Source organism: Serinus canaria, chromosome 1A (assembly GCF_022539315.1).
Source record: "Serinus canaria isolate serCan28SL12 chromosome 1A, serCan2020, whole genome shotgun sequence".
Lineage (NCBI taxonomy): Eukaryota > Metazoa > Chordata > Aves > Passeriformes > Fringillidae > Serinus > Serinus canaria.
The window spans coordinates 55,812,604-55,832,971 of NC_066314.1; the positions used below are offsets into that span (position 1 = coordinate 55,812,604).

The 20,368-nt window shown below is 41.9% G+C and overlaps 1 protein-coding gene and 1 pseudogene across 1 annotated transcript in view; one reads left to right on the forward strand and one right to left on the reverse strand.

The window, feature by feature from the left end:
- SYCE3 (synaptonemal complex central element protein 3) overlaps positions 1-20,368 on the reverse strand; it is a 46,066-nt gene that overhangs the window by 24,673 nt on the left and 1,025 nt on the right. The window lies entirely within an intron of this gene.
- LOC127059153 (killer cell lectin-like receptor subfamily G member 1) lies at positions 141-9,934 on the forward strand (annotated as a pseudogene).

The window sequence follows — 20,368 nt, forward strand, 5'->3', positions numbered from 1 at the left end:
TGGGGGCACGGGCACTGTATTCAAACACACAAACCCACAAAAAAGCAATTCCCACACCTCCTTGCCCAACAACAACAAAACCAAGCAAAACTCTTCATGTCTGTGGATGCAGAATTGTTACACAAATGTCATACGTCTTCATGGAGGGTGTGCTTTCTGTGCAGGTCAGGTGAGTACTCCAAAGCTTATATGAAATTTTTTGATGATTGATTTTATTGGACATGCAGACATCATAAAAAATTATGCACTGGAAATTGTGGCTATTTTACTTTCATTTAAAAATAAGCAGAATCTGTGAAACAACTTTTCTCACTTCTGTTTCTAAAGTTGACAATATCTTAGAGGTTTTTTTTCTCTTATTATTTTGGCACTTTGAGCATTAAAGGTCCTTGTGAAAAAAAGACTAAATACATATTAAAGGAATAATTTTACCATTTTGTGTGAAGAGTGGATTCAGTGTTCACTCAGCATCCCCCCACTTAGCATGACTCTTTTCATTCTGGTTTCCATCAAAACTTGTTGGCCTTCTTCCAAAGACAATGGTAAGAAGTTTTGTATTTTTAATGCAAAATGACATGAATTAAATAGTTGTTCTCTCTATCTCACTAAAGCTTTGTGGAAAATGATGTTTGTTTCCATAAATTAATGTAATGTGAGTTCATAGAGTACATGTGTCACCACTATACACTGGGACATTGCAAAGTTCATTCAGGAGGAAGCAGCTTTCTGACTTTTCCCATGGTGTTGGCTAATTGCCACCTGGATCTTCATAAATGAGTTGGTGTAAATCTGACCTGGAGAATTGAGATACCTTCTTTTCCAAATGGTAAAATAATAACATCCTTTTCTCTCTCCCTCACTTGAAAACAGGTTCAAAGCTGCCTGGTAAATTAGGTCAAATTCGCAGTTATCTTTGGTGAATAAACTATTCATTTAAAAAAGCATTTGATTGGTTCAAACCTCCCACTGAAGAGTGGATATTCAGAAAGGTCTTGCCTGTGAAAGATGGGTGTGTAGCAGGTAATACAATCCCAGAGCTGTGAAAGCATCCCCAGTGCTGTTGCAGACCTGACAAATAATGCACAGGGAGCCTTGTGAAACAGAGAGCTAAAGGTAACAAACACAGCACTGTTCTCAGAGCACAGAAAGCAATGCTCTGCTTTACACAAATGCTCATATTTTATTTCTGTTGTGAAAGCTCTGATCAAGGCAATCCATGCTGAGCACCTCAAGCCTCTAACAAAAGATCTACTTTGGTTCCCCTGCAAGCAAATCTTTGCCAAGACCCTCCTTAAGAATTTGCCCACAGAAAGGCATTTTCCTGCTGTATGATAAGATTTGATTTCATTTCCCTTCAGTAAAGTGGCCTTAGTCATTCTAAGAATGTAAGCATTCTTACTTTGATTAGTCTTCCCCTTGTTAATTTATGTTGGTTTGGAAGTAACTCTATCTAAATTATAATAAATTTTATTTTGGCATAATGCAATTGTGCATGTGGAGTTACCCTAATTTAACTGCTCTCCCTGCTTTTTAAAATAGCCCATACAGAAATCTTTTCCACATAGCAGTCTCCATTTCAGTAGCAATGTAGACTCATGCATCAATTTCTCCTTCGTGAACCCACTGAGGTCTTGGTGGAAATTTTTCAGTTGTTTCATGGAGAATCATAGCTTTTCAGTTTTTAGTGATAGAGTTGTTTTAGTTGTTTAATTAGAATATTTTGTTCCCATCAAAAATGTTGCCTTTTTATTATTATATTTAATTTTCTCAAAGATACAGGGCCATCTGCACAATCTAGTTAGTTTCTGGTGGATTGTTTTTTTGTTCTTCTTAAATGTAGCTTATCTTTCATTGCACATAAAGCCTTATCTCTTCTACCTGTCTTCTTCAGGCATCTGATCACCTTTTCAGTTGGAGACTGAATAAGATCCAATGGATCTCCTAAGGATGAGGAAATCCTGTTCAGGGCAGGCAGAGAGTGAAAAAAGTGGTCCAAAAAGTGACAACAGACGGGAGGCACAGATATTAAATTTTCCTGGTATGATTTGGCTTCACCATGCTTGGAATTTTTTTAAACCACATATGAGTAATATGAGCTTTGAAAGTCTTTGAACTGCAAAATCTTCTTTGTGCTACAGTAGGCATGTAGCAAAGGACTCTAGTTCAGCCACATGGAAGAGAAGTACTGCAGTACTCTTGCTTTTCTGCATTCACAGAATTGCATTTTTGGTGAGGGCTTTGGCTTGATCATGAGAATGTGAGAGTGCACTGGTTTATGTGCTACCTCCTACAACTTGTGGTTTTATTTATAGCAGGTGCTGCACCATCAAGAAATAGCAATAATCCACACACATCCCCCAACTCTCCAAGACACATAAAAAGGCTACTTTTTTCACATAAATTTCATGTTACTGGTATATTTTTGGATGGTTTAACGGGTCATTCTATCTATGATAAAAGGAGGAAGTGAGCTAGTGTTTTCCTCTTGCCTTGTTTTTAAACAATCCCCCCCTCTGCAAGGGGCATTCTACTTCATAGAATCACGGAGTCATAGAATGCCCTGAGTTGGAAGGGATCCATGAGGATCACCGAGAGGAATTGTTCTTTATGCTAATGTTAAACCCAAGATAAATAATTAAGGAATGAAAGACAAATTGCCTTTTTATTTTTCATTTCATTTTGCTCACCTTTTCATATACAACATTTTCAGAAATAAAACAATGCAGAATTTCACATCTGTCCTCTGATATTACGTGGCAAATGCTCCCTCTGTTATTTTATGTGCACCAGGTTTCCATCTCTGTAGCTTATTATGCTCTTATGCATTTAAATGGACCTTGATTGGGTGACTGTAATGAAGTGGATGTGCTCAACTCCCATATGGCCTTGCAGAAATATTTTTTTATTACATCAGCTTCCTATGATTAGTTCTTCAAAATTCAGTACATGGAGGTGAAGGATGGTGCTTGGGTGGGTAAGAAGAGAATATTTTGATGTGGAAAGCCTCTAGCAGAGCTGTTGCCACTGGAGAAATCTTTCTTAACTTTCTGCCTGAATAATTGCAACAAGAATGAGAGTAATTAGATATTTATACCTGAGCCTGGTCATGGTCTGTTCTTACTTTTTTCTTTATACCAATAGCATGTCCACAGCTGAGCTGCAGTTCTCAACTGTTGACCTCAGCCTGTCTTCAAGACAAGCTGATGTTTCCTGCCTGGTTTAAATTAACGTTTTAAGTAAAAGCATTTCCTGTGAGCTGGTGTTATCTTTTCAAATTGTGGATTTACTGTGCTTTACCGTTTGTGAGGAAAAAAAAGATGAACTAGATACAAGTTGAATTGTCTGTGATCAAAGTTTTTTTTTTTTAATGTGTATTTTTTGAACAAATGTACTTCAGCTCCAAGCTGGAGAAGAGCATTTAGCTTGATGAGGTACGTTTAATAGGTGTAGTTACTTAATCTCTTACAATGAATTATTGATTTTATTGATATTATTGAATTAAATCCTGCATTCTGTATTTAAGTTTTCTTGATAGAATATAGAGTCAGCTGCAGCAGCACAGTGAAGAAATCAGGGATGTAGGGGCAGAAGTTAGATCCAACTTGTTGGAAGTGGGAGAAGTCTGATGTTTATGTCAAATATCTGCCTACAACTTGTAAAAAAGCTAAAGTTCTGTGTTCAGCCAGTGTATGATTTCTGCTGTGTGCACAATTGATTATAGGAGGAACTGTACTATCTTGTTTTGCCACCTGAATCACTACCCTGTCTGGAGGAGTTTGAAATATCAAAAGCCACAGAATCATTCTATGAAAACAGGACAACAGCATCATGCAGCTCACTCCTACAGGACTGTCCCTGAAGCTGGTTATGGACCTGCCAGCCCCTTAAACCACACAGCCCCTTAAACCACCACCAAAGTGGAGTGATGGGGGAGATCTTTGGATGTGGAGGCTGTGAAAAATCTCTTTTAGACCTTATTAGGCCACACAGCACAAGACAGAGCAACCTGTCCAAGCCCAAGGAGTTCCTTTAAGTAGCCAAAGCTTTATTGTAAAAATTTATTTTAAAATATCAGTTCCTCATGTCAGGCTGACTGTCCTGTAGTTCCCTGTCTTTTTGAAGACATTTGCTGCCACCTTTGTTTTATATCCTGCTTTTTTGGGACAGAATTGTTGAGTTCTGTGGAGCTGCTCCTTGAAAACCAGTCCCATCCTGAGCCCCTCTTCTCTACAGGACTCTTGTTGCTTTTATTTGGCAGGTTTATTGTTTGATTTGTGGTTTGGTAGTCCTTTTGGGTTTTTTCTCCCCCTGTTTTAGAATGACACAGACCTGCCTTTGTTATTCAATTGAGCCAGGTGTTGGTTTATCGATTGGTACTTAGCTACTTTCCTGCCAAGCTTCAAACCCCTTCCCCCCCCCACCCACCCCCCACCCCCGACCCAGTTGTTAACCCCTCCTATCCCAAGCAGTTTTCCTCCCTTGAAATCCTTCGCTGGTTTTCACATTGTATTCCCTGCCTTGTGTTCCACCCCTAGTTCTCCTCATTAGTTGAACATTGTATCCTCCCTTGATACCTGCCCCCCTTTATAAGTTGTTTGCCCGCAGTTAGTTGCCTGGGACCCCGGGACTCGGGGATTTTACCATCAAATAAAGTAACCCACTGCCCCCCAGGCCCGTGCTGTCGTCCTTTTTGTTCCGCGTTGCGCCTCCACCGGTAGCTGGGATTCTGCGGAGCCCCAAAAGAGGGGGACTGTCGCCCCCCCCACTGTCACCATCTAGCCGGGACATACGACAGACTCTCTGTCATTGGATTTCTCCCGTGAACACAGACTCCTGAGCAGACCAAAGTCTTTACGCTTAGAGATCAGGCTTGATTGTGATTTTGTGTTTGCATTTTCCCCTTCTTTTCAGGAACTCCAGCATCTCATGATTACTGCCCTGACCAGTTCTCTGTGTTCTTAAAAACAAGTGGAGTATAAGAAGAAAAAGAAGGGAAATGAAATTAAGAAAAGGGGTAGAAAATATTTACATGTTTGAAAATTAAGCATGTATGTTCCTGGTAGCCTGTAAAGTAAAAATACTCAAACTAATTTTAATTGAATTATATTTTTAGATTTTAATAATTCTCAGAATTAACAAAATTAATGATTCATGAAGTCTCCTGTTCTGAAGATACTATAGTTTCTGTTTTCTGTCTGAAGTCCTGACCTAGCCTTAAGCAAATGTGAGCAACTTTTTTCTACATAAATCAAAGAGTTGAGTGGAAAGGCTGGTACTGGTAGACAGGTCAGAGAATTTGTTGCTGCGGAAAAGGGCTGGCAGTACAAGCATATGATTCTAGTAATGGATTCCACAGATTGAAATTTTTCAATATATTCTCTTGCTCCATGAACGTGACATTAGGAATAGCTCAGAGTTTGGTGCAATCACAGCAGGAACAGGTTGCCACTGTTATCACTATAAGTCTGAAATGGTAGAGCTTTGTTCTGGAGTGGAGGAATTAAAGTTTCCTGTGTGGGCCACCACAATAATTATTTCTTATCTTGTAGTTGCTCTGTTTCAGTCAGAATGGCTGTTTTGCCACCCCGCAGAGTCACATATGGAGAATAGGACACAGGCACCACCTGTTCTACTGTTACATTTCAGCTTCCTCCTGTGAAGTTAAGGTAACATCCCCTCAATTTTCTTGTTCCAATTCTCAAACTCTTGATTTGCTGTGTTGTTAATATAAATACATAAATGGATATAATTAAGGATGTTAATATGGATCAAATACACCTGCATTGCTTTCATTGACAGTGCTTGCAGTGAAAGATAAATGTAATTTGTAAATTATCCCACTAGAATTGACTGTTTGCTAAGTGAGGAAATTTAATTTCTCACCTTTTTCATCTTGGTCAAGCCTAAATTGCTTATTTATGGGATGTGAAGGACGCTAGATGACTTCACTCCCCTGTCAAAGCAAGTTTCCCTCAATGATTTATGGAGCATCCATCAGAGCAGAAGTTTAATCACTAAAGATTGACCTCTTCGTGAGCTATTGTCATTGCTTAAACTATTTTGTATTCCAAAAAGCTGATGTATGACATCATTCCTTATGTATATTACTTTTCTGCTAATAATATGCTCTGTCATTAGAAATTATTCCAAAGTGCTGTGAGGAAAGCTCAACTGACCCTCAGGGAAATCCAGATTCACATCCAGGCTTTGTGGCAGATGGGACTTCTAAATTCCAAGTAAAGCAAAGTTTAAAAAAGCAACACTTAAAAGCATATAAGAGGGATAAAAAGGAGCACTCCTCTCTGAATGTGAAACACAGAACTGTCAAGAAACAGCGAAGACAAAGAACAGAGGGGAACAGGGACATGAAGAATAAAGGTAAAGTCTGTTAATAATGGAAAAGACACATCATTAGTAAATAATCAGTCTAGCAGATTTCATGTCTGAATTAGAGATGTGCATTTGTATGCTAACTTTTCCTTTCTGTCCTGCTGTTCAAGATTGGGCAAGATGGGCAGTTCAAGGTAGGTTAAAGCTGAAGATTTGGAGCTCTGACAGTTCTGTTGGTGCTGTATCAAAACACACATGGTATTTGGACTTCCCTTCAGATGGAAAGCTGAGTTGTGACTGGGGTAATGGGGTAAGTCTCAAGGAAGGGACTGTCAAAGGAAAGTGCAATGTACTGATGAAGTATGCAGTGACTGAATTTTTTTGATTAACATCTGTATCAGCTGGGTGGATCAGCTGATTATATCAGCTGGCTGTATGAATTTTTGTTCAAGAGTTAATCAAAAGAGCTTGAATGTCTTTCTAAGTTAACCACACCAGCATGGGGACAGTGTGTATACATATATATAGCCTGATTAGCCCGATACATATTTCTTCCTTGTGCTAGCCAGCATTGCAGTGGTGAACATATCATAAATTCTGCCAGCGAGAATCACATTTGTATTGTGATTCATGTCTTTATTGAAATTGCTACATTCTGTTAGTTTGCTCTTGCATTGCACTTCCAACACATAGCTGTGGTTGATTCTGCTAAATCAGAATCTCATGAAACATCACGTCTTCAAATAAACAAATTTGTTATTAAAGGTTAAATTACCAATGTGTGGAATATCAAAAAGAACCCTGCCAGACATTGCTGGACTCTGACATGAGTGCAGGCTTGAGGTAAACTGACACTGCAGTTTGACATTAATTGTATTTTGAGAGCTGGTCCCATTGAGAAAACCTCACCTTTCTCACATGTATCTTCTTTTTCTTCTTATTAGATTCTCCTGTTTCATCTACTGTGGAAGCCCTGGGGAGCATTCCCTAAGTTAGGGAGACACAAGAAGCTCCCCTTAAAAAGCTGTTAAGACCCCATTGGCTTCTTCCCCTGTTCCTATGTCTGTTCCTATGTCCCTGAGCCGCTCCCTCCCTATTCCCCTGTTGGCCACCATCTTGGTACTGCCTGAGAGCATGGGTCAGCCCGACCTTCTGGGGACAGAGAGGAACCCGGACTCTCGACATGTGGGTGCTCTGGGACTCTAAACATCTCACCCCAGCAGCTGAATTAAGCATCTGCGGACATTATACAAAGGCCCTTTTTGCTTCTTTACCCTGAACTTTACTAGCAGCAATTCAGGCTGCAACAATCTACTACCTGCTGGATTGTTGCAGTGATTCTAGGGATCCTCTTCGTGGCATTGCTGGGAATAACAGGGCATTTTATTACCAAGGGTAAATAAATCTCCTTCACTGAAAATACTTCATTTGACTGTAGAACTCTGTCACGGAGCACAGCAGAGCTCTTGAAATCTGCTCATTGGTCCAAGAAGAACATGGACCTCTTATCTTTTAAAAAAGACTTGCTCTCATGCCTATTTCCATCTGGATAACAGATGCCCTTCACAGATTCCTTCAGAGACTTTGCCAGTCTCAGAAGAGCTCCAGGGATGGCATTATTGTAACTGGGGAGAATAATTTTCTGAAAGAATGCATTTATGAAATGTGTTTGTAAGGAACTAGGTATGACTATGAGTGGGAAGAGACATATAAGATTCTTTTTCAGGCTGCCCATGTCCATGCTTCCCTGAGCAGTGGGTGACCTACAGAGGCAGGTGTTACTCCTGCTCCAAGAAGAAGAAGGACTGGAATTCCAGCTAGGAGTCCTGCTGGGCACAGGGAGCTCATCCAATACCAGTGAAACGGTGGGTGCCTTTGCAGGGGCAAGGGCAGGATGAAGTGGGAGCAAGTCTAAGGCACAGTTATGGCAGCTCCTTCCCTTTGGGAGGAAGGGAGAGTGTAAAAGGTTCCTGGGGCCCACCCACCACCTTCTTTGCATTGGCAAAGACAATTGGCTTTCCCTTGGACACTTTGCAAGAGGGACTTGTTTCTTTCTTCCTGACTCAGCTGAGTTTTGTTTTTCATGAGTTCAGCCCTCAGAACAAACAGCTGGGGAAGCTGCCTGGCACTCTGAAATGCCAAGTCTCACAAAGCAGGTCCCTGTAGGAAGGAAGGGAATAGGTGTTCACATTCAGAAAAGGCCCCAAAATTTCCTCTCTCACACAGAGCTTCTTTCTTTACCCTTCAAAACCCATGACTTGACCTGGTTTCTCTGAGTCTACTATCTCTCTGCCTTTCCATCCCTCCTTGGACTTCTTCCAGGTACTACACACCAAATCCCACTAGATTGGTTTGCAGATGGCCTTGGGAAGACTGAGTGACGAAAAGCGAGTATGGCATTTCCTTTGTACTTTTAGATAAAACACCTGAGATTCTTCCCCCCTCTGCCATGAAAAGTCTCCTGGTGTTCGACAGAAGTCAGCCAGCAATGAACACGGCTGCTAAGGCATGTTCAGAGTGGCCATGGCTAAGGGCCATGCAGCTAAGGGCTTCCTCCTGCTCAGCTGCCAGAGCCCAGTGCGGTGCACCTAGACCTGGGAGTCTCTATTCCAGGCTACTGGACACAGCCACTACATTCCTGTCTGTAGGTCCCACCAGAGACAACACACATGCAAGCAAAGGACTGTGACACAGTGATTGTGTCTGCAATCATCACCTGCTCCCAGAGGCTCAGACCCATCCCTTGCTCCCCTCTCTTTCCTCCTTGTCCCCTAAAAGTTCCTGAACAAGTTTTACAGAGGCCCACCTTGAATGTACTCAAATCCTCCCGCTCCACTTTCACCCCACCTTTCTGTTACAAAGCCCAGGGTGCTCCTGTTCAAAGCTGCGCCTGGAGGCTTTTGATGGCCCATCAATTAGTAGCTGAAAACTTTTGGTCTTTGCCATTTTGTCTGTTATTTCTTGAATTTTTGTGTCTGTGGATTTCTCTTTCATAATTTTGTCATCATTATGCTCTTTTGCACTGAACAAGACCTTGATTGGATAACCTTAATGAAGCAGAGACTTCCACCTTTCACACATCCATACAGATGATTTTAACTGGCTACTTTAACTGGGATACTTCATACTTTCTGTCCCAAATGCCTTTAGTAGAACAGCAAAAAGTCCCTCGTGGAACAGAGCATTTTTCTCCTTAGTGATAGGAAATGGAGAGCCCAGTGTGAGACTGGTGAACTGCAAGTCTCACATTGAGCTCCAGGCATCACAAGTGTCCCAGGATGGATCCTCCCTGCCATCAGCTCATGAAGTTTAACTGCCGCAGGTCTCTTCCCTCCAAAGATGTGAGATGTTCTTCCCCCTGCCAAAGTGGGGATCCCCCTGTAGTGTCACCCTGCTTGTGCGCTCTGTCTCCCACAGGATCAAGTCCACCAGCCTTGTACAGAACCGCGCTGTTCTGCTGTATGGTGCCATCCATGCTTCCAGCTGTCAAGTCCCTGCCCCATGGATCTGTGAGAAATCTGCTCAGTGACCTCTGTGGACCTTGTCTGAGGAAGTATTCTTTGGAGAGCTGTGCAAAGGCCTGATTCCTGTGAAGTTTCTCTGAGAAGTCCTGTGCTCCTTGCTCCTGCGCTGCCGCGGCTGCTGCGTCCAAAGCACTTCACTCCCCTCCGAGCCGGGGGGAGGCGGCCGGGGCTAGCTCGGAGCACAGCAGCAGCTAGCAGCTAAGGGGGCACTACCCAGATCCGTCAGGGACGTCCGGGCTGCGCCTTCCTCGGCAGGACAGCAGCAACAGTATCGAAAAGAAGCGGCAAGGCGGAGAAGCCGAGAGAAAAGAGGGTCTTGACACGCCCGGTGTAGCCCAGTGGTTTTAATGTACCATTCCTCCACCGCGTCCAGGCGGGAAAAGACACCACTGCGTCCAGGCGGGAAAAGACGCCACTGCGTCGGGGCGGGAAAAGACAACACAAAAGGGTTGGAGAAGCAGTATATAAAGGGGTGTACAATAACCAATCGGGGGAAACTGAGGAGGGGAATTCAACATGACTGACAGGGGTGGCAACAAGTGGTACACGAACGAAGGAGGGGCTCAGGGCACCTGCCCAATCACCCCCTGTGGAAGGGAGAAGTTTCTGGAAGGATGGGGGGGTTTCAGGAGATGAACGGGGCTCTGGAGGAGGGGGAAGGGGCAGTTGCCAGGGGAACGGGGGTGGAGACAAGGGCTTGGCAGCGAGCCCAGACAGGGAGGACACCATTGGAGGGAAAGGGGGAACCAGGACTGAACCATCGAACTGGGTATAGGGTTGTAACCAGGGGAATCATCACAGAACAATACAAAACAGGGAAGATAACTCAATTGGGAACTGGACACACACCACAACACTGCGCCACCTGCCACACTGCAAGGAACGAATGTAGCTGCCACAGGAGTTCTGAGTGTTGCTCCTGACTCCATTCAGGATCACTCTGGTGATGTTCACATTCATAGCCCTTCCCTAGTGACAGACAGTCTTCAAAGTGGTAGAGAAGGGGTAGGAGAAATTTCTCTGCGTCTCTCAGTCATTTTTAGAGGTACTTGAGCACTGTCACTGCTGTTTTGAAGTCCTAGGGAGAGGTGAGCTTGTAATATGTGAGCTCACACAAGCTCTGAGTTTATTTCCCTCTTTTGTGACACTGGTGACATGCACCAAAGCTGAAAGCTACCCTGAAGTTAGAAGCTGGCCTATTTTTGCAAGTGATCAGATGATGTCCACAGGACCTTTCTAACTAAATTCTTATGTGGTTTATGTTTGTACCTGGAGAAAACTGGAGCATGGCTCCTAGTGTTACGTTGCTGTGTAAATAGCTGCCAAGGAGTGAACCTGCTACCCTGCTGAGCTGAAAATAAACGTGAATTGCTTCTAACAGTTTCTTCAGGAGTTATTTTTTCTGTTTTCCTCCCCAGTATTATTGCTTAGTGCATTCTTTGATTTATAAAAAGGCAAAATGAAGCTGGTGACAGGAACAGAGTCAGGAGAGCAGGGGGTAAAATACTTTGCAATAACACTGCAGCAGAAGTACAGCCACCGAACAGTTTCCTACCCCAAAGGATTAAGGACTGACAAATTTACTTTTTTTCTGTAGCCAAATGAGTGCAGCCCTTCATCTTCCAGTCTCTTTGTCCGAAGACCCATCTTGGCCATGGTTCAAGTGCCCTTCACCACCCCTGAGGGGTCTGTCCCTTGCTCAGAGTTTCCTCCAGAACTGGTCTGTCCCTGAAGAAGTCCTGCCAGACCCCTCACCCAGCACTTCTTCCCATGGGATTCAGCAGACAGATAAATATAGTTCCAATTTTTGTGACAAGTAGGCCACAATCACAAAATGTTCTGTGCTGTGCAACAGCACCTTGACTACATGATAGGATGACTGTGATGACTTTTTCGGGACAATCTGGTGGTATTTTATGACAGTATTTCTTAAAATACTGATGATTATGTTGTTAGATTCATTGCCCCAAGCAGTCACAAAATAAGTTATTAGAATTAGCGGGAAAAAGTATGTTTGTTACAGATATAAAGCTGTTTTTTACCAACAAAATTAAGATGCTAGTGTAATACTCAGAAGATTTGAGATGACAAAACAGTTGTTGCCTAAAGAATATTTCTGAAAATTTCATCTTTAGTAGCCCTTTGGTATTGAAAAAAAGTAAGCGACCAAAAAGTAAGTGACGAAATTTATGCAATAGTAGCTTATTATTTTCCTGCATTCTTCATAGGTATCTTAAAGGATGTTTAATTCTCATAATGCCTTAGTTATTTTAAAACTGTTACCCCTTCAGAAGAAATTTGCAAAGTTACTTCTTTATGTTCTTTAGTTTTCTATAAGAGCTATTCACGTTGAATTACAAAACCCAACAGAGCATGTGAGAAAAACAGGAGAGGTGCTCAAAATACTTAAATAAATTATGTTCTTTTCTATATTTCTTCCTAGCAGAATGTAAAGCAAACCAGGCAGGATCCTTGGCTTTTAAATTCCTCTCACCTGGGGTGTTGTTTCAGCCTCTGAGGAGCACTCTCCTGTTTAATATGTATGATAGCTCCTCATGAATATATGTCTTTTCTCTGCACATGGAATTTTTGTCCCACTCTCCCTATCGAATCTGAGGCATGAGAGAAATAGGATTGTATTACTTCTGCAAGTTTGTGACTTTTCCATAATCAACTATTAGATTTATAAACTATACTAACAGCACTGGAGATGTGGGAAATTATTTGGGCTATGGAATGAAACCAGTGTGTACACATTTTAAGGAAAAAAAAAAATTACAGCACAGCTTTCATTTAAAGGCACTGTACACTGCTGAGCTGCTCATCAGAAAAACCGAGGGAGAATATTAAATATATCTGCCTTGCTTTTTGTCTTGGTGAAAACCCTGTTAGCTTTTTGTTCTATGCTGCCTTCAGGGTGTTAAACGACTAAGCTTTTTCTTATGGTATTTTATATAATTTGAAAGAAATTCTGCAGTGTACACTGGGTTAGATTAAAAAAAAGGAGAAAAAACAAGTTTACATAATCAGTACTCTTTAAAGAATTTGCAACTCTAGTCTATTTTGTTTAGTAATATTAATTACAGAGGAATAAGGGAATTTTTCACTGTGATCTGACTTCTTTTGTATTGCCAGCATTTTGGGTATTAGAGCAGTGAAATATCCATTACCTCCACCATTGTGGATTGGGGTGGAACTTTCAGCTGATTTTCAGCTAAGAACTTCTAAGAATAGGTCCTATTTATGCAGCTAGTTTGGAAAGCAGAAGAAAATACCATGTGTATAAAAAAACCCCTGTCTTATCAACTTCCTACAGGAGCAGATGCTGCCAGATCTGCAGTTCTTAGCACTTTGAACCTTTAAAATATGCTTTGCAACAGTAATTAACTAGCAGCAAGTAATATGTTTGAAATAAACTTCCAATTATATGTAATGTTTCCGCAGAGGTGCATTTTAATATTTTCAATTAATTTAAATTCCTTTTTAATTTTTCTTGCATTACGTCTGGACTGGAGTCTTGTCAGTTGACATGAAATAAAGCATGTACGTGAGTCAGACCTGCTAATTAATTTTGTTGCTCTGTTTGTTGTTTGTTTTTTCTTTCAAATTCCCAAGTATTTTGATGAAATGCATTTGATTAGTGTCACATTCATCAGGAAAAAAATTGCTTGAAGAAAAGCTGATTTTATCATATTACTTGTTTTGATGCCAGGGAAGGAGAGAGATTTTAAGCTGGTGCTTATAGACTAAGCAAAATGTTACTGTGCAACTGTACCAATCTCAGTGCCAGGAATGTAGCCTAGAGCAGAATCTTGTCTCAGATTTTAGATGCAGAGCATGCTCTGATAAAACCCAAACTGAAGCTTTTCTGTAATGCCAGTAAAAGCAGAAACAAGCAGCTAATATTTTTTTCTAGTGTAAATTCTTAAGGCTACATTGATGCTCTTTCCTAACCTTTAAAGGCTCTTGGTGTTTCTTGCTCCAGAGAAGTGTATTAGTTATTTTGTCATTGTTATCCAGCTGGAAGGATATGGTTATTCTCCTTTACACTGTAAATACTCACAGAATTGACAGGATTGACAGGATTGACAGTCTAAATTTCATGGCAGTGAATCCTACTTAATGTTGCAGTCTTGGGTCCTGCACTAACATTATTGACTCTGTCCCATCTGATGACTTTTTAATCTCTGTTCCACACTTCAGAGATTCACAGCTCCTACACCCCACCAGGCAGACAAATAAATATCTTACATAAGCAGTGGTTATTTGAGTCCTTTGACCAAGGCATGAGTTCTTAATAGAAAAAGCTTATGATAGTTGTTGAAAGTGGAAAACCAGAACAACTGGGGGTTTTCTGTCTCACACTAGTTCAACCCATCTCTTTTTCTGTACTTTTTAAGAGGCAGTACAAAACTCCACAGAAATCACACAATCACAAATTGTAGCCACCCTATATATTTTTTCTCTGCTGTTTCCTTATGTAAGTTAGTCTTTAATTTTTTCTGCTTTCAAAACTCCCACATGATGCATAGCTTACATCTTTCATTTTTCCAATCAAAACAATGCCATTTGGAAACAGAATATTATTTTCAAACTATGCTCATGAATGAATTATCTTCAGTATTTCTGCAAGTATTGATCCAGTTCCAGCAGACAGTATTCCCCCTCTCCTGCTTCAGAGCCCTGAGGTTTTAATACTTTTTCTACCCTGTAGGTAACTGAGCTGTGATTGTTATCTGCAGCTTGAAGAACAGCTCCCTTTCCATAACCAGGACGATCATTTTAGTATCAATCTCTGTAGATTGCTTTGAGATCCTTTGGAAATGGAAGTTAGTTAGGCTTGTCATGTGATGCAACTTACCCAGAACTATCCCTCAGACAAAATTAGACCTGAATCTGGTAACTCCTAGGGAGAACAAGGAAAGCACAAACAGCTACAGGGGGAAAGCTCAGCCAAGGCTCTGAACTACATCCTTGCTGTTTCAAATAATTCAGGTACAGATCAGAAAGAAACACAAAGGAACTGGTAACAACCTTACATCACTGTAACATATTAGTGACACCAGAAATGACCATTAATTAACATGTGGAGAAATCTAAAGCAGCATTGCCTGAAAGTGATGAAATTCGTGACCTTCTGGCCACCTACATTAGGCAGTAAAACAATTTTTGCTGAGGACAGGAACCCCATCACACAGAAGGCTAAACTTGAGTTGGAACTGGTACAGGAACAAGCTGTACCAACAGGTTGCTCTTGGACAGTTTTACCAGGTGGAGTAAGGGAACTTGTCATGACCAAAGCAGTCTTGGCTTGGAGAATTTAATTTAATTTATCACCTAGAGCAAAGTTTTGATTACTGACTCGGCCTTTGAGAAAAAAAAGAAAAACTAAACTATTGAACAATATTTTGGTAAACACCTTTTTTTTTTTTTTCCTCTTCCTCCCAACTCAATTTCAGTCCAACACCACTCCCGAGAGGGTTGAGACCTTCTTGGTCCCACTTTCCTTGTTTTTCCCATGTATTACACTCAATCTCTCCCAGTCCCTTCAATGTGGTGGGCAGTGCAGGAGGCTGAGGCTAAGATGCAGTGGTTTCTCTCTGCCAATCCATGCATTTGGCTCATTTTCCTCCACTCTGATATAGGTTTTCCACAAACCACAGTCCCTCAGGTGTGTCCCTGCTCTGGGTGTTGCTCTTTCTTAAATCTGTTTGAGCAGGGGTGTCACACTCTCTGTTGGGGATCTTCTGACTGGTTTTGACAGGCTGAGGTTTCTGAAGCATCCTGGCTGTTCACATCCATACCAAAGTTATCTGGAAGTAGCTGTGAGAAAGCTCCTGCACACAGCAGCCTGGCAGCCTTGCTACAGAAACCCTGCTCAATACAGACTTGTGGCCCCTGGTACCCCTCACAGACACAAATGGAGTTTTCAGTTGGATTATTTGTGTGTGTGTGTTTGTGTTTCACAGCTAGAAATTGCCAGCCGCCCACTAAATCATCCCCCTCAGCAAGCAAAGCTTAGATTTTAAGTCACTGAGTGGCGTTCTTTTCTTGTTGCTACCTCAGTCTTAATTGCCCAGCATAGCTTACTATCCTTTTAGAATTGTTTCTTTATTATCTTGTTCAAGCATATGCTGCTAGACCAGGTGGCATGTTCAGATCCTCCCTGGGGACCAGGCTCTGACCCAGAATTCTTTGCAAAGGAGATTTTTGTAATTTTGTAGTTTGGACAACCCAACACCAACTGCAGAAAGCAGGGAAAATGTCCAAGCTATTTGGGAGCAACTGGCCTACAAAAACTCAGTCAAGAGAAGTGTGAGTGCATCATGTCAAATTACAGCTCCTTCTACATGGGATACCTTACTTCTCTGTGTTCTTTGCTTTCTGGAAAAATATGAGATTATTACAATAAAAGAAGATGCTGAAATATGAACCTGCCTCAGAAGCTTTGTGATTTTTCAAGAGCTCAGAAACTGGCACAAATACCCACTTCATTCTGCCTTCTGGAACTGCCAAATTTGCAAAGTTTATGAAACATGTTCATAGTAAAATAGGGGACCAGATACCAAATACTTTTAAGTTGCCAAAAATCCAACAAAATTTAAAACACAAGAAGAAAATGAGCCTTTTTTTTTCCCCAGGCCTGCACTGTGATTTCTATTTTGTTCCAGAGAAAGAAGGCACAGATAAATGTATCAATGAGAGGGATACAGCAGAGAGCTGTTGCTCAAAGACAATTCAGCAGTGTTTCCTTGGCAGTATGTCAAGAGGAGGAACTACCTTATTGTTGCTGCTTCTGGCAAAGAAATCAGAGCTTTTCCAGTCCACAAATGGCAGAACATCAAAATGTTACAACACTGTGTTCCTAGAGCTAATGAGGGGGTTCTTTCATTAATGAAAGATCTATGAATGTAAAGAATGCTCATTTCAAATTGTGCTTTGTAAAGAGCAGAAGCTTGTTATTAGAAGTTCTAGAGATCAGGGAGACAAGGCTTTTTTTTCTGACTCTGTTTCATTGTATAGCCTTGAGGCAAGCCAGTCCACATGCCTGCACCTCCATTTCCCCAGCAGCAGGCTGAGACAGTACGAGCTACCCCATGGAGCCACTGGGAGTCCAAATAGAAAATTTCTGGAAGAACTGAGACTGGTACATGGAACTTTGTGTATAAGTGTGAAGTAACAGCATGCAAACTAAGGAAATATGATCAGACCGGTCACTGCTCATTTTCTGCTCTATGCTCCTTGGAAAAAATGTACTGAGTGAGCGAGATCTGAAATATTCCAATGTTACATCTGAACAACCACTGGAAATTGGAGCAATAGTTATTTCAGATTGTAATTTGCATTACCACCTTCTCCATCACTATTATATACATTTTCACATAGTGAATTGTAACTTCACCCCTGCCTTTTCTTGGCTCCCATTCTAAAGGGCTTGTTTGACCCATTGTGTTCTACTTTTTCTTTCCTAAACACTTTATTAGATTGCCAGCATTTCTACATAATGATACCACTCCTTCAATAATATGCTCATTTTGCTCTTGGGTTCAGAACACCTCTAAAGAAAAAGAAGGGTCCTCCCTGTGTGAGCTGCTCCCTCCTTTGCCCTGCCATGAATTTTCTATGTAACAACAGGCAAAAGCAATTAGGATGTCCTGTACCTGCTGGAGCAACCACCCACCTAATCTGGAGGAGCTTTTTCTGCAATACGTTTGGCATTAGTTTAAGTCTTTTTCACTCCTGCCTTGGAAATGAAGATGCTACTTCAGTGCTGGGCTTCCCACACAATTCTGCCAGGTTCATCTATATCCTGCAGTCTCCTCACTCATCTGTCCTCACTCCCCTCCCACACCTTGTTCCACCATGCTACTACCTCCATCTGCACTCCACAAACTGAAAATACACCAGCTTTACTTCCCTCTTTTCATCCCAACACAACTCATTCCTAGTCAGAAGGGTCCTCCTTTTTCAGACTCTAATTTTCACCTTCAGTTGCAAAGGGAAAGAGGGGAATTTCTTATTTCTTTACCTCTGAAATATGCCTGTGTGTAGTGTGCTTCCTTCTTTCAGGGTTTCCTGTGACACAATGCTTTCTTGGCATTCTTTGCACTCCATAGATGAGAGACACTTTAGTGGTTGTAGACTTTTCTGAGAGCTACAGGTTCTTTTTTCTCTCCTTTTTCACTTGCAAGTTTTTCTGCAGTCACCCGAAGCCCATGACTGTGTATTACTCCATGATTTTTCCACCCTGCGTTTCACTGTTCATTTCCACTCTGTGGTAGGAGGTGTGGCAGAAAAGGTGGATGTGTTTGTGTTCCAGGTGTGTTTGGGACAAGCATGGTGTGGTGTACAGGAAGTAGCCACACTTCTGGGTGTGTGGGCAAGGTGGTGTGTTCACAGGTGTGTATGCACTGTGGGAATGATGTGAGACGTGAGGAATTTTCAGCCCTGCTCACTGGCTGCAAAACGTCTTTGAACCCCAGGTCATGGAGATAGGGGATGGCTGCTGCGTGAGAGAACATCTCAGCCTTCTGTCATCTCTGAGAGAGAAGGTGGTTGGAGGGTCACCAGAGATTGGGGAAACCTTTCTTGCTAATCTTGCTGGGAAAAGGACAGGTGCTACTGGAGGAATAGCAGCATACCAGAGGACACAAGAGGCAAAGGAAAGGTACAGGGTTTCCACCAAGGAGGAGAACTGTCTGTACAAGTGTATACGCCATGAACTCCTGATCTCCCTGACACTCAAACAAACGCTGACACCCGAAACACTCTCAAGTTTTGCAGACAGTTGCCACCCTCTTGTCACCTTCTGTGCTCCATCAGTCCCTTGGGAACAGCATCCATAATCTGCTGAGCGCTAGCAGAAGGGATCTTATTTGGGAGAGCAAAGCCGGATTTTCAGCAGCAAGGAAACAGTCTGCAGATTTGGTGGCAGCTGGGACACTTGCCACATGTGCTGGCAACAGTGAGTAGGAATGCTTTTGCCCTTGTAAACAGCAGAGAGTTAAATCCTCTGCAAACAGTAGGAATTTATTAATGTGAGGATTTACATTTGCTGACCTCAAGGTCTGCTGCTACATGGAAAATGGTAAAGGGGTCAAGTAGCAAGCTAACAAACCCAAGGTTTTACCAGCCCGAAAGGGTTATATCCATTGGCTTAAGGATGGTGAGGCACAAACACTGCTACCTCCTGAAAGCTCTCTAGGTTTCTGAATGGTGTGTGGACACTGCAGGAGGTAGCTCAAGTGATAAAGAGAGGGTTGTGACAAAAAGCCAAAACAGGGTCCTGAGCTCTGACAAAGACTCCTCCCATGTATGGGGGGAATAAAGACTGGTAAGAAAATGAATCAGATCAGTTTTTCCTTCAGCTAATAATTCAGTACATTCAACCTTACTGCAGTTCTAGCAATGTCCTCACTTGAAAGTTAGGACCTTTATGTTCTCCCCCTGCTTCCATGTAGCACTGTTTTAAGCATTTGTTAACAATCTTTTCATTCCCAAAGAACAGTACAACATGCAGATGGCATTGGACAGAGTGCAAAATCAGGGAGAATCAGACCCTTTCTTTAGGGAAAGGTGCTGCAAGATCCAGCTTTTTCAGTAGAATATTAACTAACTCCTGTAACACATCTATATCGAGGCCTGGGCTGTGCTTTGGGATGCCTGCAAGCTTCTCGGAACACAAACACCTCCAAAAGATTGGCAACAGGGGCTGGGGCAGTTGTTGTTTGTGGTCAGGTGTGCTCTGCTTGGGTCAGTCCTGCAAGTGCCCTGCCAGCAATGAGCTTTCCAGTCACTCTCTGTGCCTCACCCTGGGGAAGCATTCATCTGAGACCGAGTGACAACAATTTTCATATGAGACTACCAAGTGACTTTTTTCCCTCTGGTAGTCTTATTTCTGTTTTAATCAGTGTTTCTTTCATCTCAGACATGACTGTTTTATGGAAAACATCAGTGTTTAGCACAACTTGGGACTTTTTATGTTAGTCCAGATAAGTCCTTCACAGTGATGTTGTAAGGCCCCAAAATAAGTGATCTCTTAACTTGGGTAGTCTCTGCTCCAGAAAAATATTTTCTTCAAAGGAAAGCACCAGGATGACTGGAAAAAGGATCCCAGGTGCAGCAATAGTGACCGAGGCAGAGTATTAATTATTTAACCTCTCTAAACCAGCTGAGCTCATCATTTCCCCCAGGCCTTGCTTTAATACCATTTCTATAATCCACAAAACAAAGGTTATAAATAAAACAGCCTAGGAGCATAAGCTAGTATTCCACATTTGGAACAGGTAAATTACATTCAGCAATGTACTGGCCTGCACATTTTGTGTTAGTGCCTCTCAGCAATGGCACTGATACAAACATGCAAAGCAGTATGGCAGGTACAAACATCTGTGGCACCAATTTCTAGGAAAGGGGTGAGAGGGGAAGTGGGAGATGACTACTTAGATATACTTCATATCACTTTTCTACCTGAGCCAGCAGATGATACCACAATCCACACAGAAAAATCTTTA